This window comes from Pleurodeles waltl, chromosome 10, assembly GCF_031143425.1.
Source record: "Pleurodeles waltl isolate 20211129_DDA chromosome 10, aPleWal1.hap1.20221129, whole genome shotgun sequence".
NCBI classification, from domain to species: Eukaryota; Metazoa; Chordata; class Amphibia; order Caudata; family Salamandridae; genus Pleurodeles; species Pleurodeles waltl.
Window position 1 is genome coordinate 61,250,929 of NC_090449.1, and position 20,640 is coordinate 61,271,568.

Sequence of the window (20,640 nt, forward strand, 5' to 3'; positions counted from 1 at the left end):
CCAGATTGAACCCATAATGATTTTTTCCCCAGATGCAGAGAAACACAAATCAAATACATATTCAGTTAGTGAACCCAGCCCAAATAGTGCCAATGATGCCAGATGGCTATTGAATAATGTGGGGCTCAAAGCCGAACCTAGTGGGACCCTACAGTTCATTTTCTTAAAGTCCGAAATAAACAGCTGACGGTTGCTCCCTATCAGCTAAGTAAGATTTGAGCCAATTCTTAGCTGTGTTAGTAATGCTGGCAGCCCACAGTCGATCCAACAGGATCTCATGAGAGACCATGCCAAACATGGCCAAGAGGCTCAGTAAGATGACCACTACTTATTTACCTGAGTCCAGTTTGGATTTGACAAATTCTGCCACCTCGAGAAGGGGGGCACCTCTTTACTGAAGCATTTATGAAAGTCTGATTGGGTGTAATGCATCAAACCACTGCCTTCAATAAAGTGGTAAATCTGAATGTTGACTAACTGTTCTAGAATTTTCCTTCAGAATGAGGAGAAGAGAGATCAGCCTACTCCTACAGGAAGGATCCAAATGTTGTTGTTTTTTTAAAACAAATGACTAGTACCCTATTCCAAAATTTAGAGAAGATGCCCAGTTTTAGGGATTGATTAAATAACATATTAACGTGTTCCTTAGGCACTAATGTCTCCAATTTTAAAATCCTAGGAGGGCAAGGATCCGGAGTGATCCAGACTTCACTATCAGAAGGGCATTTTCAGTTTCTGTCAAGGAGATGTTCTCAAATTTTGTTAACACAGGCCTTTCTGTATGAGGTTGAAGTTCCTGGTGATCTTCTTGTGGCATGTAAGACAAAAGAGGACAGTAAATGAGATACAATTGCACTTCTGAATCATCTATCTGGCAATGGTCATAAGGTTTCCCTCACAAAGATACAGTACTATAAAAGAGAAGTGATTTATCTTGGTCGTCACAATGAAAGAGGAGCAATGAAAGTCTAAAAAAAACTTGTTTCTGCAATTCTGAAAATGGGTCCTCCAACCACCGAGAGGGAAGTGAGAGTGTTCTTGGAAATTGTTGGGTGCTGTTGTCAATCAATTCCAAATTTGTCCTACTTTGCAAAGCCTTTAATAGGGCTTACTCACTGTGATGCCAATGATCTTGTACCATTTGATGACAAATGTATGAAAGCCTTTTATTATTTAGTAGAAAAAGGATGTAGTGCACCCGCCCTTGGAATGACTGATTATGATGAAGAATTCTACCTTTATGTAATGAAAAAGGAAGGTGTGCTTTGTACTTGTTGACCCACAAACATTGAAGAATCAGAAGCCTGGAGGCATACCTACCTGTCTGCTGTATTAGATCTAGTAGCTATAGCCCTTCCTTGTTGTGTGAAAGTGGTTGTAGCTGTTTGTGTAGCAACTGAAAGAAGAGAAGGGATTGCAATGGGACATAAATTAATTGTGTTTGTTCCTCATTCGATTGAGATTTTGCTGATCCAGTACTTGGAATTAGCAATTGACAAGTACCAAACCAAAATGAGGCATCAAAGAAAATCATCTTGAAATGGCTCGTCTGATTTTGTTTGTAGATGATTCTTGTTGGAGAGACCATCATGGAGAATTGAAGGCTGCCTATGTAGTGTGTTCCCTTTCTGAAATTGTTAAATGTGAAGTATCATACATGCTTAACATAATATCAGCACAATTAATAGATCTGATTGCACTGACAAGAGCATGTTGCCTAGCAAATAATTTGAATGTAATGAATTATACAGGCAGCTAGTATGGTTGTGTTGTGGTCCATGATTCCGGAGAGTTGTGGTCAGAAAGAGGTTTTATGACATCCTCTGGAGCACCCATCAATGACTGTTCCTATATTCTTAATTTGCTGGAAGCAATACAAAAAGTAAAAGAAATTGTGGTTGCAAGTGCGCTGCCCAAAAGAATGGACATGACTTGGTCACACTGGCAACCCAGATGCGGCCTAGGTGACAAGATAATGCACTCTTGAGAATGAAACTGTGAAATCGAATGAGAAAATTATCATGCAAGAAACAGAACACAATAAATCAAGTGAAAGTTCTATTGAGAATGCAGAGAATGTAGGTTTTTTTCTTGCTGAACCCAATACAGACATCATTGAGTGAGTTGAGGGAACTCCAGGAGGAGATACCCGAGGATAAGAGACAGAAGTGGAAGAAAGCAGGATGAAAAATAAATTATCAATATGTTTGGGAGTCTCCTGCATATAAACATACATTTCCTGATAGCATGCTGTGTTCAATGGCCTGCTGTTCGCATGGCCAGAGTCTTGTAGAAAGGGTTGTAATGACCATACGTTTTAGAAAATATTGGTTTAGTAGTAAATTTAGAAATGTTGCAAAACATGTGTCAGATATGCATAACGTGTCAAAGAAATAATCAGGGGAAATGGATTTATATACTCTGAATTATCTGCTTATTCTCTAAATGGGTTGAGGTTTATTTTACTCAATAATCAGACAGCATGACAGTTGCCAGTCCTTTGTAGAAGGAATTAAAACCATATTTTGGTCTGCCAACCTCTATTAAGACAGATTGTGGACTTATTAAAAAAAGGAGATCCTAAAATAAATGTGCACAGTTCTCCAAAGTGAGCAAAGGTTCCATGGTAGCTATCATCCTCAATCATGTGGTATATTGGGAAATATAAATAGAACCATCAAAAACATACTGTCTACAGTGTGTGTATACACTAGTCTGAAATGGGCGGATGTTCTTCCTCTTCTTCTGATGAGAATTAGAAGTACTCCAGACAAAAAGATTGGTCTCTCACCTCATGAAGTGCTAATGGGCAGAGCAATGACAATGGCTTACATACTGTAAGCCACTCCTGTGTCACTAACTGATTATATTATATTATGTTATATTATAATATATATTATATTATATTATATCATATTACATTATATTATATTATATTATATTGTATCATATTATATTTAAGACTCCCAATTTTCTGTTTTTACAGATTTTTATAGATAAATTCTGAAAGAAAAAAAATATGCTTCCTGTCTGTATTTATTTTTAAAGTGGAAAAATAGTGACATTTGTGCTTCTTATGAGTGACTGTCCATGTTGTCTTTTATGAATCCAGGACAGCAGCTGAGTACCGAGACAGCATGGGGAGTGATACAAAAGGTTGAGATTTCCCCAAATTCAGGCGAATGTTAACATTGTAGTGTAATGCTGAAATGTACCTGTGGCTGTAGTGTCTTGCTATATTTGGATGCTTAATTTGGTAATGCGCGACAGGCAACAAAGTATGAGCACATGTTTATCAGTGAAATAAAAGTGGAAAATATACCATTTTACGAGTTCATTTGTTCTCAGAACACAAAATAAATATGAATAAATACCAATAGGTAGCCAAAAAATAAATATAGATAAATACAGGTGAAAAATTTAATTAACTAATACCATAAAGTCAGAAGCCCTAATTATATTACATTATATTATTGCATAGGTTTGGCTGTTGTAATGAAACCTGTTCCTCATAAGGTGACTTTGGCAACAGCACTGTCAAAAGAAACTCAATGTCATGCCTTGAAACCATGTGATTGGAATCTGGCAAATCAACTTGTCCATAAAAGCTGCCCTGCAGCCCATTGGAAAGGTCTTTATCAGGTCAAATGTGTGACTAACAATATCATTAAGTGTGCTGGAATCCTGCGGAGGACCCTTGCCCTTCACACAAAAAGAGCAAAGGAGGTGGATGAAGAAGTGTTGACCACAACCACGGATACATGGAGACAAGCTCAAGTTCACACTGTGGATCCACAGAGGGGTGAGGAAAATTTTGAAACTGATGAAGTTGCTGATGTAAGGAAAAGTGGAAATCCCCAGATAGGGTATCAGTGGCCAGTTTTAATCTGTAATCAGAGTGGAGATCTATTACAAAGTCATGAGTGGCAGGAAGAGGAAATAGTCTCTGACCCTTCCAGTGAAAAACTTCAGTTAAGAATTCTAGTCTTGAGGACCCCTAGAGGGAGAAAGCAGTTCACATCTATTTGAGGTGCTGATGATAAAACACAAGCTCACTAGTGAGTAAATAAGGCTCAGAAGAAGTCATAAGTGAAGATACAAGAGATAAAACATCTAAGGAAGTGAAAATAACTTGCAAAAGAAAACACTGTGAGAATGAAAAGTTAGAATTGATCAAAAAGGAACTAGAAGTAGTTGAAATTGATTCTGAGAACAGTGAGAGTAAATTACCTGCTGCTACAAGACCAACAAAAAGAGAACTACAAATAGAAAGTATAATTCACCTGAATGGGCATGTCTTGCATCTGTCTCTGAAGAATAAGAGGGGGCCCATGCACTGGAAGAAGAAGAGCCATGTTGAACTGTTGCTAGTCTGAATAATCCTAACATTTGGAATTTAAAATTCTGAACATGATGGAGGTTCACATATGAAGATGAACTGAGAAAATGAACTAACAAAGTATTAACTTTGGCGTTGAATTTTGATTTTTGATTAATGGATTTTTTTTAAGTTTCCTAAAGATGAATTGTTGAATCCTTATTTCTGTTTTCATTTTTGTTTTGGATCTCAATAAAAGTGGCATAGAGCAAGCGTTGTAAAATTGTTAGCATTGTCTCCTTGATAATAATATGGATAGCTTTAGTTGGTCTATTGTTTTGCCTCATGTTTCCCATAGGATATGATTTCACAGAGGTTGAATTAACTACATTACATGCTAGAGATGATAATAGACTAATTGAGCATAGTTAGTATATTTACTGATAATACTTATACAAAACGTTTAGGGTGACTATGCTGACATCATGGGATTCCCGTTTCTTGTAATGTATTTCAAATATTCTGAGTTGCTGTTCCAATGTTGTGGGTTTAAAGAGAAAAGAGGAAATTCACAGAGGGAAAGGGGTGATGCTGAGAAAAAACACATTTGGATAACATTTTTTATGATTTATATGAGAGTTTCCAGGCTTATGTTATCTAGGCTTCAAAATGGAATAGACACCATTTTGTTCAAAACTGATGTATCCTGCTGCATGTATACTGTTCAGTAATTCTTTAGCACACAATCAAGCAGAGTCATGTTTGTTTATTTCTGTTGATGCTGTTTTTGCTGGAAAACTTTCCTGTATGGCCACAATAATGTTTAATTTCTCAAGAACCTTCCCTTACCTCAAGGTACCCTACTCATTCATAATAGTTTTCTGTGGTTCATTTGCTAGTTGGCCCTGCCATCTCCAGATGACATTTGCGCAGAGTGAGCAGAAATCAATATTCATGTTGTGGGATAGTGCTTAGTGCTAAAGCTGTGCTCTGGTTTGCTGAGAATCGGATTTGTTAGCTCACATCATGACGAGTCTGCAGAATTAAAGATTTCTAATGAAAACATTGTATATAAACCCCTGATTTTTGGGGCGAGCCAGATAACTTTCTGATAAATTTCTGATGCTAATAGAGATGCTGTATCTTTCTTTATTGACTTTGCTGCTCATTTGGGACTTGCAATTTTTCTAATTTGCACATTATCTTGTAATGTCCTATTCTGCAATCCTTCATGGCATAGAATTCCTGCACTTGAATGTATTATCTCAGTATTGCTTCAATTGAATTTTTGTCAAAAATCTTTTACATTTTTGTCCTGATCTAGAACTCAATCATGGAGTGAGCCCTTTCTCATTTAGCTGTATTTTAATGTGTTGTGGGGAGCCCTTTATCGGGTACACGTTGCTCATGAAACCCGCGAGCAGTCATTAAGGTAAAATCTTGGGATGAAGAAATTTAGGAATTCTCCTGCACCCACTGGTGTGTGTTTGTGATCTTACGTGGGTAGTCTTTCCATGTCATGTATGATGACCACTGAAGTAATCATGTCCTGCAACAGCACTCAGCAGTACTATGAATGATAAATAGATGAAGAGTTTACGGCTTTAACAACACTGGCAGTGTTGTGTAGCTGTGCATGTCCTTTTATGGTATGTGTGATGATCCTAGTCTACTTGGCTGGTTATACTGAAGCCACACAGGGTACCTTTAGGGTATCACATTGGTCACCTGCTGGGAAATAGCTCTTGCTATGCCTTGGTTGCTCTTGAGTATTTCTTATCTTGGTGACATCTGGTTCTCTTTCCAGCTTTATGGTAGCTCCTCTATGCCTCCTGCACACAATCGTACAGCTCTATAGTAATTTATCTGCCTCTTGCATAAATTCTTGCAGATTTTGGTAATTCCTCTATGTTGTTTCTCCCCCACTTTTTCTATTTCTCTCTATTTCTCGCTTGCTTTTTCCCTCTTTGTCCCTCCTTTACTCCTCACTCTAGTTCAGTCTCTCGCTATCAATGACATTCTTTCTCTATCCCTCTTTCTCTTACTTTCACTCTTTTGCTGGCTTTCTCTCTTTCTCACCCCTTTTATTTCTCCAGTTTTCTCTCAACAGTCTTTTCTTTAGCTCTTTGTCTCGTTCGCTATTGCGCTCTCTCTCTGACTCTCTGTCAGCACCTCTCTTATGGGCTTTATTTCTATTTGTCCTGCTCTCTTTCAGTTTGGCCATATCCATATCTATGTCTTTCCCATTGTCTCTTTGTCTCTAACTCGCACTTTCTATGTACCCCTTTCTCTCATCTCCTGCATCCCCTTATTTCGTCCTCTGCCCACTTTCTTCTCCTTTCGTGTCTCAATAACTTTCTTTGGCTTTCTCACTTTTCCTTTTTCTCTATTATCTTCCTCTCTTTACTTCTCCGTTTGTCTGTCTGTATCACTCTCTCCACCCATGCCCCTTTACCTCTTCTCTCAAGCTGTCTGTCTGCTGCCCCTTCTGCTGAAACGCATTGTCGGGTAAAGGGCGACGCATTCACTGAATGAAGCTGCGCTCTAATACCTGGGACTCTTTCAGCTGCCGCGGAGGGGAGAGCTCAGTCACTCAAGCTCAGCAGAAGTTCCGCTGCTCCTGAAGTTACGCGCACGTCTAGCTGTGCCTCCCGCAGGCAGATTAGCACATGGCGTGTCATGCAGACAATTGTCATCTTTTCCGTGGTGAAGCTGAACGCCTGCATTTATTCTGCTCCGCCTGCTGTTTCATCCCTAATCCAACTCTACATGGTGCCTACAGGAGTCTGCCTTCTTCCATCCTCTCAGCCCCCTCCGGTTTCTGCGCCCCCGCCTCACCTCACCGCTGGGATCATTTCCAAGGAAAGTAAATGGGATTTTCACACTGTAGGTAAAGGTGAGACACAAGGTCACAGCTATCGTGTATTCGCTTTCCTCTGAAAGCCGCTTGTGTTTTCCCCTCAACCAGAAACCCCAGATCGTATTTATTCCAACCTTCTGAACCGAAGAGTCCCGGAGGGTACATTTTCCAATCAGTTTAGCTATCAACATTGCCCTGAAGCTTCTCCGTGGATGTATCAGTTTATTGTGGTTTTGAGATGATTCGGCGCCTGCTCAATACTTTCCCCTGCTTTACAGTCGCCAGTGTAATTTTTCTGAAGCTTGGCGAGTTAGGCTCTGGAGTTAACTTCCATTTGAACACTGGCTTGTAAATCTCAGCTTTAGTCTGTCCCTTCCTTGAACACTGGCTTGTAAACCTCGGCTTTAGTCTGTCCCTTCCTTGAACACTGGCTTGTAAACCTCGGCTTTGGTCTGCCCCTTCCTGGAACACTGGCTCTGTCCCTTCCTTGAACACTGGCTTGTAAACCTCGGCTTTAGTCTGTCCATTCCTTGAACACTGGCTTGTAAATCTCGGCTTTAGTCTGTCCCTTCCGTGAACACTGGCTTGTAAACCTTGGCTTTAGTCTGTCCCTTCCTTGAACACTGGCTTGTAAACCTCGGCTTTAGTCTGTCCCTTCCGTGAACACTGGCTTGTAAACCTCGGCTTTAGTCTGTCCCTTCCTTGAACACTGGCTTGTAAACCTCGGCTTTAGTCTGTCCCTTCCGTGAACACTGGCTTGTAAATCTCAGCTTTAGTCTGTCCCTTCCTTGAACACTGCCTTGTAAATCTCAGCTTTAGTCTGTCCCTTCCGTGAACACTGGCTTGTAAATCTCAGCTTTAGTCTGTCCCTTCCTTGAACACTGCCTTGTAAATCTCAGCTTTAGTCCGTCCCTTCCTTGAACACTGCCTTGTAAATCTCAGCTTTAGTCCGTCCCTTCCTCGAACACTGCCTTCTAAATCTCAGCTTTAGTCTTTCCCTTCCTTGAACACTGGCTTGTAAACCTCAGCTTTAGTATGTCGCTTCCTGGAACATTGGCTTGTAAACCTCGGCTTTAGTATGTCGCTTCCTGGATCACTGGCTTGTAAACCTCGGTTTTATTCTGTCCCTTCCTTGAACACCGGCATGTAAACCTCGGCTTTAGTATGTCGCTTCCTGGAACACTGGCTTGTAAACCTCAGCTTTAGTCTGCCCCTTCCTGGAACACTGGCTTGTAAACCTCTGCTTTAGTATGTTGCTTCCTGGAACACTGGCTTGTAAACCTCAGCTTTAGTATGTCACTTCCTGGATCACTGGCTTGTAAACCTTGGCTTTAGTCTGTCCCTTCCTTGAACACTGGCATGTAAACCTGGGCTTTAGTCTGCCCCTTCCTGGAACACTGGCTTGTAAATCTAGGCTTTAGTCTGTCCCTTCCTTGAACACTGGCTTGTAAATCTCGGCTTTAGTCTGTCCCTTCCTTGAACACTGGCTTGTAAATCTCAGCTTTAGTTCGATCCTTCCTTGCGAGCAGTAGGTCATCCTATGGTCTTGAGGCTTTAGTCTGCCCCTTCCTGGAACACTGGCTTGTAAATCTACGCTTTAGTCTGTCCCTTCCTTGAATATTAGCTTGTAAACCTCGGTTTTAGTCTGTCCCTTTCTGGAACACTGGCATCTAAACCTCGGCTTTAGTCTGTCCCTTCCTGGAACACTGGCTTGTAAATTTCGGCTTTAGTCTGTCCCTTCCTTGAACACTGGCTTGTAAATCTCAGCTTTAGTCTGTCCCTTCCTTGAACACTGGCTTGTAAACCTCGGCTTTAGTCTGTCCCTTCCTGGAACACTGGCTTGTAAACCTCGGCTTTAGTCTGCCCCTTCCTTGAACACTGGCTTGTAAACCTCAGCTTTAGTCTGTCCCTTCCTTGAACACTGGCTTGTAAATCTCGGCTTTAGTTCGATCCTTCCTTGCGAGCAGTAGGTCATCCTATGGTCTTGAGGCATTGAGTGCTATACATGGGCACAAAGACATTCTACACTGTGGCGTCCAGGTCTTTACACTCACAGGATGTCTCAGACCCCTGTATCCTATGTGTAGGCTGTGTACTTGCAGTTACATAACTCTTCATACACCTGATGAAGTGCCAAACCACGGTGGCAGGCAGACCAGGTACCCACTACTCCTAACACAGTTTGTGACTGGTTGGACGGATGTGGGTTTGTAGAGTGTCCTAGATGACTCACCTGGTCCAAACGGCAGAGACGACACTGGAGCTGATGCTGGACCTCCACTCCCTCTTAGGATGATGCAAGATCTACAGACAGAAGTCCTACATTCTGCACCTTCCCAAAGGGGAAGGGTGGAAGGGACAAAATAAGAAAAAAGAACTTGTGGTACTGAATCTGCTCAGGGATGGTACTACACTGTATAACAGGATGCATCGCTCCTGAGACCTTCTGGGTATGCAGAGGTGGTCATTTACGGGACAAGCACCTCTGGATTAGTGAAGATACAATACACAGGGAGCAATAATAAGAGACAATTACCATCAATGCACTAGCAAAGCTGTACATAATTAACAATGCATTGCTTCAATAAACAACACTTACAGGTTTCTTCAGAATCACAGCCCAAGAACAGAAAATCAAATTCTTGTATAAGAATATCTGAGACTCTCGAGGATGAACTTGAAATACTGATTGGAGCCTCTGACACTAATGGGGTAAACTCAGTACATAAACTAGAATTACTGACACTTCCAAGGTTTCCCTCAATACATAGTAGGTAGGACTTAGCGACACTCCCAAGGTATGATAAATACAAGGTTACACTCAGAACAAAGTTGGAGTTGCTGGCACTGCTAAGGTGTTGCTCAACATGGGTTAGATGTACTGGCACTCCCAAGGTTACACTTGATATATAGGTGGGAGTTAGAGACACTCCCAAGGTATGCTAGAAACAAGGTTACTCTCGGAAAGGTTGGAGTTTACTGGCACTCCCAAGGTTGTACTCGAAACATGGGTTGGACTTACTGGCACTCACAAGGTTACACTAGGTACATTTATTGGAATTACTGACACTCCCAAAGGTTACACTCTATACTTGGGATGGAGTTACTGAAACTCCCAAGTTTACACTCAGTGGGTTGGCTAGAGTTACTGACACTCTCAAGGTTACACTTGGTACATAGGTTGGAGTTACTGACACTTCTGTTCAATAGAGAAAGCCAGAATAAAGTATCTAGTCCATGAGCAAAAGCAATTCAACCACTAAGGTTAGAGGGAGGGTGTGGAGTAAGAAGCAAGGAGCTCTGGAGGAAAATTACAGATGAGGAACTAGAGACAGGTTTAGAGTCTTAAAGAGGCTGATAGTCAGGCCTGATTACTACTATAGAAGGAACAGTGCACACTAACCTGATGGGAAGGTAATTAGCGTTGTCCAGCACTTTAACTAGAATCTGAAGACTACAGGAGGCTTGGTGCAAGAAGCTTGAGGAGGAGATGGAATCAAAGCTCATCAAGGAAGCCACAAGAAGAATTGCATAAACCAGGGTCACAGAATCATCAGGAAAGTTTGGAAGACTAGTGTACTGGAAGTTCCGGGTGACTCAGGAGTTGAGTGCAGGGAAGAAGCTTGCGCAGGACTGAAATGCTATAAGATCCGGGAGACTCAAGAGTTGAGTGCAGGGACCAAGCTTGTGCAGGACTGGAATGCTGGAAGATCTGGGCAACTCAGGAGGTGAGTGCACACGACGGGGACGAGGTTAAATGCGGATGCAGGTTCCGAGGGGGTATTTATGCTGGAAAAAAGATTGTTCCAGGAAGACACTTGTCCCACATGGAAGTGTGGAATATTCCATTGAACCTGGGGAAGATCACGTGTTACATGCAATGGATATGAGGCCTTTCAGGTGGCAGGTGCAAATAGTAGTTGGCAACAATAAACAGGTACATCGGAACACCAAAAGCATGATGGTATAATTCAGTGGTTTACGGTGGAAGCGTAACTATCCAAAATAGACATGTGACATCTGCGGGTGCAAAACATACTAAACTTACATAGCAACAGAACATGAGGGTCAATGGTTTAGGCTTCCTGGGTGTGGAAACATGGAGTGCTTGAGATGGAAAGGTGCCACAAATGAAACATGACTTGGAGTAATCAGGGCAGGGAGCTACCACAAGGGAAAGGTGACATGAGCCTGGCGAGTAAAAGCCATCACACGTAGGGAACAAGATGGAATCATGACAACTACCATCATTGTGAGTGAGGTTTGGCTGTAGGTCTTTATTTGGGATGGCCTTGAGACATTTGGGGTCACGTGAGCTACCTGGTGCACTGCCCCATAACACCTTAAATGCCTGACGTAGACTGTGGCAGACATAGTTTACGCCATCAGGATGGCAGATGACAATACCTTCACCATCCTGAGAGACCTCCTCCTGCCAAATTTACAATTGTCCCCTGGAATTGTGAACAGATGTCTACTGACAGAAACCACCTTCAACATGGTTACTCTCAGTGTAGAAAAAGTTGGAAAGATGGTACTATTAGTCATGATGGCCAGCCATCAAACAATTCAAAAGTTTTTTGTTTTTCAAAAGCAAACTCCCAAAGTAGGAGTTTGTTTATGGAAAAAATGCCCCCCACCTCCTGGGAGTTTTGTCCCAGGGTGTTAAGGTCATCAATGTTTTTTCCTGTCCCTTACCACCAGGTTTTTCCTGCTAGTGACAGACAGGAAAAAAAAAACTTTGCATCATTCACCCTAAATTGGGGCATTCATGGTAAATGGGGTTTTGAGACAGAGTTTGGCAAGGGGTATTTAATCTTTGTAGCATACCACAAGTATTATTTCTAGTTGTGATGTGTAAGATGAAAAGTAAGGAGAGAGTCCAATGAGTGAGCATTGAAAAGGAGCATGGGATGAGGGGGCACTCATGCTAAGTGCGTATTGGGATAGTATCTTCATACATCGTGAAGCAAGCATTAATAAGTCTAGCCTTTTTAATAAACAATCACATACATTTTGTAATTCATTTTAGACAGCATATAAATTATTGCCTAAAATCTGTAATTGACATTAGAATATTGTACTTTTGAGAGCTGCATTGAAGACAATGGAGTAGCTCTGGGTCTATAATGGCTGGTATAGGCCTTCTTCTCCAACATTCCATTGTTTGTCTTTATGTTTATCCCTTTTAAATTTAGAACATTCCACTCTCATTGGGGTAATTTTTCTACTACCCTTGAAATCCCTTCTGTATCAGGCCAAAGACCTTCTCCCTTGTTATAGGTCCCTTCCTGGGGCTCGGGCCTATACCACAGTTTAAGGGCCTTGAACAACCTGTATAGCCCTCATAAGCGGCCTATAAGGCTATAATTATTAAATATAGAATCTACAGAGGTGGGAGGAAACTTCTGAGCTCATGGAATAGCTGCAACAATCGAAGGCCATGTTACTTAGGACTTCAAGGGTGGAGTTGTGTGTGGGTATTTAAAGGGAATTTCATTATTGTAGGATACCATATTTCGGGATGCGATGAGTAAAATGATAATTAAAAACAAAGTTCTGTCAAATTTAAAGTCCCAATGGGAGATAATTGAAAGAGAACATCCTTATCATAACCTGTAGACACATACGCTGACATGTTTCATGTTGCAGGTGCATAATAATCATCTAGAGCCAATTATGAAAAAGGCCAAGTGTCTTCTTACTACATTTTTTTGTGAAAGGTCCAACAGGAGCAAAATAGATCTTCAGTACCCGGACATTTCCTGCTATGTCATGGGGTCATGAAAAACTGACATTATATCTGTCACGGCTTAATTGGTTGAAAAGGCTGCATTTACAATATCTCAAGGTGTTAAGGCATCTGTTGCAGAGAGATTTCTGTGCCCAGTAAATCTCAGGGACTAATGATAATAGTACGATGACTCTTGTGGTAATTGCACTAGCTGGAGAGATAAGTGTTTTGTCTGGTAACAGTTTTGACTCATAAAGTAGCATAGATTGTTAATATGTCTCCTACAAAGCACATTGTGTAAAAGCCAGATGATAGATTATTATGTTTTGTAGATAGGTGAGTGGGTTACTGCTTTTAAAACAAAGATCTTTTTATTACTTGCTGTTCACAAATTACAGTCCTTCTAATATAGGACAGTGAGCTATGAACCTTCCTCACAGAACTGCATGCAAAACTTCAGCACTTGGGTTTAAAATTTAATTGTTTTTTCTTAATCTGTTATTATGAGGCTGCTTGAAAGGATTTCTTTGGTTAGTAATAAAGGGCCTGATTTAGAGTTTGGTGGATGGAGTTACTCTTTCACAAACGTGACGGATATCCCATCCACCGTATTACGATTCCATAATAGCCCATGGAAATCGGAATACGGCGGACAGGAAATCTATAATTTTTGTGACGAAGTAACCTGTCCGCAAAACTCTAAATCAGGCTCAAAGTCTTATTAGTGCAAACAGCTTCAAGCACTGCACTTGATTCTAAATCCCAAATTTGTGTTTCTCCCAGCCATGTATTCTTAACATATAATCCCTACCAGTAAATGGAATGCCATTCTAAGAAACTGGCAGCTACCTGTTTCGGTTTTCTAAGAACCTTAGGAAAATCTTTAAATTACTTCCATTTTCAGCCAAAAGACTTCTTACTCAGGCTCTGATACTTTCACGTCTCGATTATGGGAACGTACTGCTCCTGAGCTCTCCTTTGCATGTTCTAAAGAGACTTCAGGTGGTGCAGAACGCCGCTACTCGCCTACTCACAGACACCCCCAGACATTCATCTGCCACTCCAGCCTTGGCTTCCCTCCATTGGCTTCCGATTGAACAACGCGTTATTTTTAAAGCTGTGTGTTTTATTCACCGATCCCTTCGAAACAAGGGTCCAGTCTTCCTCAGACGAATGATCACTCTCTATACCTCCTGGAGAATACTCAGATCTTCTTCAGCTTTTTGAATTAACTCCTTTTGTGTTAAGAAAGTTAGATGGGGGGGTAGATCCTTCGCCTGTAGAGCAGCTAAGATCTGGAACTCACTCCCCTTGGAACTTCTCTCATGACATGTCAGAATCTTCTTTTCGTAGAAAATTGAAAACCGTATTGTTCCCTGTTTAGGTCTTCGAGTAGCCATGCGCTCTACAAATCCTCGAAACTAAACTAAACTACCAGTAAAGGCGATGTGTGACTCCTGCACCTTGAAGCTTTTTATTTTCTTATGTAGAATCATGTAAATCAGTTTAGACATGTGTATGATTTATGGTCAATGTATAATTTGTGCATGTAATGTAAAGTACTCTTACGCACAACTTTTGTATTAGTAGCTCTATAAAAGTATTACATAAAAAAGAGTAGCAAGAGCTTTTTAAATTGTTATTTGTATCAATGCTTGTTATACTGATACACCTGGCATTGTTACAGTCTACACATATCTCTTACATAGAGGGGTTGCACAAAGTCAAAAACTTGCCCTAAATCGTAGTTTTTCTTAAGTACTTGCAACGTGATAACAAGCTGTCTGCCTTTGTTACCCCATTGCATTGCCATCTAGCCGTTAGGCTGCAAATAGCCCCGGGGGCGTAGCTAACCGCCCAAGATGGCAGTCGCTTAATCGAGGAGCTCCCGACCGGGCTCGCCACGAGACTACAATCCGGCACAATTAGGGGCACAGACACTGCCACAGAATCGATCACAGGACTGGGGACGCAGCGGAGAATCTGGGAAGTGGATTCCGGACTCCTAGCGAAGTCTTGACGCTGCAGAAAGAAAAGGAGGAAAATTGGGCCCGTGGCGTACGGAGGAGAACGGGTTGTGACGCGGCCAGGATCACGGCCGCGGGACGTTAAGAGGGGGCGATACGGCAACACAACCAGAAGCAGGAGGATGGGGACAAGTTTGGCCGTGTCGAGAGTAGGGGCCCCAGCTCCCCCCCCCTCCCGTCCCTTCCAGCAGTACGGCGCCACGGGCGCAGAGTGCAAGAGACATATGTGATGCATAAGTAACCCCGAGATAGCGGCTGAGACAGAGAGTGGAAAATATAGTGGCCCGACAGACAAGGAAGCCAGCGAACAATACACAAGGGTGAGAAACTAGAGATCCACGCGGAGAGAAATATACTGCAGCATGAGAACTGAAAGACATACAGCGCTAAATGGTGGTGTAGGCCGCAATACACAGCTTATCGAAAGGCCTCGCACCACCATCTTGCTGCACGGCAGAGACTAAATACTCGGGAAATAGTGCTTAAAAAGATATAGAGCGCCGATAGGTCGGGTAAACTGGAGACATTTTTTAATGGATATGGCACTAAAATGAGCATAGTGCAATACTGCGAACAGTGAGCGTTAAAAGGTATAATCTACACAAAAGGCACAGTTCTGACCCTGAGGGAACCCCAGATCCACTACTAAATACCACTGGCAGAGCTCAATTCTGACAGCCTTGCAATGTACTAAACCATACTGTAAAGACTCCAGAGCACGCACCACTTATAATCAGTAGACTCACCTGGCTCAAACATCTTCCTGTACTTTGCTGCCCGTTTAAAAGCTTTGTGTTGCGGGGACGATCACCCGGCAGAAAAACTAAATTATGGGTCGTACAAAAGGCAAGCAAATGAAAGGTGGAGAAATTCTGACCCCCGAAGACCAAATCTTGGTATTATCAGCAAAATGCGGACAAGCTCGACACCATTTTGCAAGAAATCAAAGACTCTCAACAAGCTATAGAGAACAGATTGGGCTCTATCACAGTGGAACTGAATATCCTGTAGGATGATCAAACTAAGCTATTGGATAGAATGAAATAGACGGAGTCAAGCGTCGCAGAAATTCTCCCAACCCACAATGAGAATAAAACCGCCATTGAAAGACTTCAACAAGTGGAAGTTCTACAAGAAAGAATCGAAGATGCAGAAGGGCGCTCAAGGCGCAATAATGTCCGCATGATTGGGCTTCCGGAGGGCAAAGAAGGAAAAGATCCGACGCAATATATAGAGAAATGGCTGCAGTCCATAGTCTGGGATAGACTGTTGGTACACTTTACGGTGGAAAGAGTACATTGTATACCAGGCAGAAGACCCATACAGGGAGCTCCGGCACGCCCCTTGATAGCACGGATACTGAACTATAGAGATAAGGATGTTGTCTTACAGGCGGCGATAGAGATGGACCCCATTATGGTGGACAACGCCCGAATCTCATTATATCCAGACTACACTCTAACGGTCCAGAAGCGAAGAGCATCCTTTCAGTCAGTAAAACAAAGACTGCGCACAGAGGGGATAACATACGCTCTACTATTCCCGGCCAGACTTCGAATAACACATCACCAAAAAACACATTTCTTTGACACACCCGACCTGGTATGTGCTTGGCTTGATGAAACTTTTCCGCATTCACAGGCTGGAGAAAAAAGTAACGCCTCTTATACGAGACAACATCCTCAGGCCCGTAGAGACAAGGGTAATAAAGCTCAAATAGTGCAGAAAAAAATAGGCCCGACGTCGCATCAGGCCTTGGAAGGCCAAAATGATGCAATACAGTCCGCATACTCTATGCAAAAGATTAACTTCTCCCCACGGGATGCTACCTCTTCCATGGACAGCACTGTGGCGTCGGACTCGGAAGGGAGCTTAGCTCTATTTCCTGCTATCACTCCACAACGAGCACAAGACTTTTAACAGATATCTCCCCACATTACCATTGACAATGCACCCGTCTTTTGTTTTGTTGGGGCCTTTGCTCCCTCCTTGATGTGGCGGTCTCGGTCGGTGGAGCTCCTTGGTATATTTTTCTTGCTATAACTAGAGAAACCCGCTGACCGCGGGCAAGAACTATTGGCCACAACCCCATTGAGTAGGCTCTTTGAACACCCATTTGCTTTTGTTATAGCACAAGGGTTATGTATTATATAACTGTTTGGCAGAGCTGGTTTAAGCTTTACCTTGTATTTCGATTAATGTATAGAGTTGTTTATTTTTTTCAAAGACAGACTTCTGCATTAATACCATATACACTATTCCGAAGGGAATATAGGCTGGAATGGGGCAAAAAATATTAAGGTCTCCATATTGCTAGACAACGCAAATATAATATTATCACTTGGAATGTAAGGGGGATGGGATCTATCCAAAAACGGCACAGAATCCTGGCTCAACTAAATCGCCGTAAAATGCACACTGCCTATCTGCAAGAAACCCATCTCACCACACACGAAGCGAAGAATCTCCGCAAAAAATGTCGAGGCCAAATCCGACACACGTCGTACTCGGCGTTTGCACGTGGAGCAGCTGTGTGGATACGGGCTGGGGTACCCTTTCAGGTGGTTGATACTAATGTTGACGATGAGGGCAGATTCTCCTTGATTAGGGGCTGGCTGGATGAGAAACCTATAGTACTAGGGAGCATATATGCCCCAAGTACTGGACAGGACATCTTTTTGGAGCGCCAGTCGAGGGCATTTATACAATGGGCACATATCCCCTGGGTGGTTGGTGGGGATTTCAATGCAGTGCTAGATGTTGCAAAGGACCGGAACACCCCGCCACTGTCCGGAACTAATGCGCAGAGACAGGCAGATGCGCTACGGAGAAGGCTGCAGGGCTGGTCCCTATCAGATATATGGCGGGCTAAAAATAGCGCCATGAACGAATATTCCTTTTATTCACACCCACACAAGGTACATATGAGACTAGATCGTATTGTTTGTACAACATCAATGCAAGCAGAGGTGACTAAGACCACCTACCTAGGAAAGACACTATCAGACCACAACTCCGTGGAGCTGACCATGAGATGGGGACAAGCGTCTACGCCTATCCCAACATGGCGATTACAGCCAACGATCTTAGAGGATACTGCTCTACGAGAAGAGCTAGCCCAGACGATCACAACCTTCTTCCATAACAACGCAGGCTCGGTGTCCTCCCCACTGGTAGAATGGGAGGCGTTCAAAGTAGTGATACGGGGTGTAACAATGGGAGCAATATCAGGAGTGCGGAAAACACTGATAAGAGAACTCACACAGGTAGAGGACCGGTTGGGCATCTTTGAGAACGAGTCGATATCACACCCTACTAAAGCTCAAAAGTTACAGGAACTCAGAACTGAGCATGCACAACTGGTCGAAAGATTACGGAAATTTGACTATGCTAAATACAGAGAACGAACACACAGAGAAGGAGATAAGGCAGGAACACTTCTGGCTCGTCTCATAAGACAGGACCTAGCTCCCACTCCCATATTACATATCAACACCCCGCAACAGGGTGATATCATAATTCAATTGGACATTAACACAGCATTCAAAGATTATTACACAGCACTATACTCCACCCCACTAGCAATAGAGCGGGAAAAATTGACTTCTTCCTGGCAAACGTTGAACTGCTGACACTCAATGCAGAGGCTAGACAGAAGCTAGAGGCACAAATCACACGGGGAGATACGAGAAACTATTAAAACCATGGCACTCAATAAAACGCCGGGATCAGACGGTCTCCCAGCTGAATTTTATTCATTGTACAGTGAACAACTTGCTCCACACTTAGAACAATTATACCAGACATCATTAAAGACAGGGCATCTCCCAGACACTACTAGACAGGCAATAGTTACATCCCTTCTGAAACCGGGTAAAGATGCAACTGATGTCTCATCCTACAGACCATTGTCCTTACTAAACACGGAATATAAAATATTAGCAAAGATACTGGCACAAAGACTCCTCAAATATATAGATAGTCTCATACACACGGATCAATGCGGATTTGTGCCGGCCAGAAGCACCTCCCTAAATATCCAGAGGCTGTATCATGTGATGGATGTAGCTGTGGGGAAGTTCCCACAAGCGGGATGCCTCTCATAAGATCTCCGCCAGGCTTTTGACTCCCTGAGTTGGTAGTACATGATAGTGGTCCTAGAGAAGTTCCGGGTCCCTCTGGCCTATATTCAATGGGTCCGCCTAATATATGCAGCACCAACGGCCAGAGTACGTACAGGGCAAAATATTTCTGATTCCTACCAAGTGAATAGGGGCACCAGACAGGTCTGTCCTTTATCCCCCTTGTTGTTTGTCCTGGCGATAGAGCCCCTAGCGCAATTGTTGAGACAGGATGGTAGTTCATGGGGAATTGACATAGAAAATACAAAGCAAGTAGTTTCACTATATGCAGATGACATTATATTATACATAAAAGATCTCGGACAAAACCCTGTTACAGCTGCAAGTATCTTCGAGAGGTTCACGCCTCTGTCTGGATTGACCATAAACTTTAATAAATCCATAGCATTCTCCTTCTGTGGATTGCATAGAGGCACTGCAATATCATTTGGTGATCGACAGTTACAGGTGGGGACAGACACATTCCGATACCTTGGTATCCAGGTGTATCGCACACCGACGGATCTCCTAGAGGGTAACTTAAAAAGAGCCATTACCTCACTTAAGCCACAGATCCAGTTTTGGATAACATTGCCAATTTCGATTGCGGGTAGACTAGCATTGGCCAAGATAGTAATGTTGCCCCGCCTCTTACATTACTTCACGAATTTACCGGTGGGAGTACCAGAAACTTACTTTAAAACATTCAACTCTATGTTGCTGGAGCTTATATGGGGACGAGGAAGACGTAGAATAAGTTTGGCTAAGTTGCAGTTGCCCGTGGATCAAGGATGTATGAGTGCACCAGATTTTAAGGCCTACTGTATAGCAAGTCAACTTCAATGGCTAGCGTTCTGGCTGATTGGCCGAAATCTACAGGAAATAGAATATACCCAACATATGCTGGATAGAGGCAGTATACATTCCATACCCCTCTTTATTTGAAAATATCACTGCAGTACTGGAAATTGTTGCTTCGATACACATCTAATGCGATTCCATACTCTCCTACTATTCCGCTGTTGGGTTTTCCAGTAACTACGGGCATATTAACCTGCACACAACTACAAAGATGGACACAGGAAGGAATTGACACCATAGGTTCACTGTTTAAAGATCAACGCTTGCTAACACACACTGACTTTATACACGAACATAACTTGTCATCAGTGCTCTTCCTCCTACATGCTAATATCATACACTATGTTAAAAAGCATTGGGCCCCGGATAACATAGAGCCTCCGACACATGCCCTTGTGCACACTATCTATATTATAGGTCAAGGTAAACACTTGATTGAATGGTTGTACAGGGGGCTGAGGACCCACTTGTCTTGGCCTCTGACGGGGCTTAAACTTAAAGGGGAAACAGATTTGGAGAGAGAGATTTTAGAGGAGGAATAGACTACCATACTAAAATATCCTAGTCAAATATCACGTAATAGGAGATTCAAATTCATCCAATATGCTAGATTACACAGAGCATATCTCACTCCGCACAAGTTACATATACTATACCCGGAACCTGCGTTGTCATGTCCTAGATACAGGGGGGATGAGGCAGGGCTCTTACATATGCTT